Source organism: Carlito syrichta, unplaced genomic scaffold (genome assembly GCF_000164805.1).
Source record: "Carlito syrichta isolate Samal-C Ts95f unplaced genomic scaffold, Tarsius_syrichta-2.0.1 Scaffold311316, whole genome shotgun sequence".
Classification (NCBI taxonomy): Eukaryota; Metazoa; Chordata; class Mammalia; order Primates; family Tarsiidae; genus Carlito; species Carlito syrichta.
In genome coordinates this window covers 1,004,875-1,005,714 of record NW_007255412.1, presented here as the reverse complement: position 1 = coordinate 1,005,714, position 840 = coordinate 1,004,875, and the positions used below count along the sequence as shown (strand labels likewise).

Below are 840 nucleotides of genomic sequence, written 5' to 3'. Positions count from 1 at the left end.
AGGCGCCGGAGGCTGCCCCTCCGCGGAGGCGGCGGGGGAGCCAGAGTCTCCACCAAATCCAGTCCGGGCGGCGGCCTGGGGGCTCCCCGCGGCGCCCCGGAGGTCACTGGGGTCGCTCTGCGTGCAACCCGGGGAGAGGCCCCGCGGCCGCGGGGCTGGCGCCGGGAGGAGGGTGGAAAGTCGCCAAGTCACAACCCCGTGCAAATGGCGGCAGGGGCCGCGCGGCGCTCGGACCCAGGCCCGAGGCGGAAGGCGACGCCGCGCGGCCGAGTCCCCAGAGGCAACAGGGGAAGCCAAGCGCCGAGGGACGCCCGAGACGCGGAGAACCCGGAACGGCGTGACCCCGGGAGAGCGCAGTTTGGGGTGCGCGCTGGGCGCTGCAGCTCCACGATCCCAGGGTCCCCCAAAGGGCGCCCTGGGCTTGGAGCTCCCTCCCAGCCGGGGGGTCCCGAGCTTGAGCCCCGACTGGAGCGTCTGGGAGGGCCCTGGGCCTCGCCCCCTCCCCCAGAAGCGCCTGGGACTCGACTCTGCGCGTGCCCTCGGCGCTGCCGGCAGCTCGGTCCCGCAGCCGGAGTCGGGAGCCCGGCGCCGCGCGCCGCGGGGCGCCGCGCTCGTGCCCCGCGGAGCTCGCAGCCCCGATTCGCGCTCGGCGCCCGCCGGGTCACCCCGGGGAGGCCAGGCAGGGGCGCCAGGACCCCCGTGGGACCGGGTCCGAGGAGGCTCCAGGGCCCCTCGTCCCGGCGCGCTCTCCGGCGGCGCGGACTGGAACAGAGCGCCGGCGGCAGAGGCCTCGGGATGGGGAAAAGCAGCCGCGGCGCCGGCCTGCGGCGGGTCCCGGCT

The 840-nt window shown here is 78.0% G+C and overlaps 1 protein-coding gene across 1 annotated transcript in view; it reads right to left on the bottom strand.

Annotated features, from left to right (window-relative positions):
• Positions 1 to 840, bottom strand: part of ZNF503 (zinc finger protein 503) — a 4,780-nt gene that overhangs the window by 1,430 nt on the left and 2,510 nt on the right. The window lies entirely within an intron of this gene.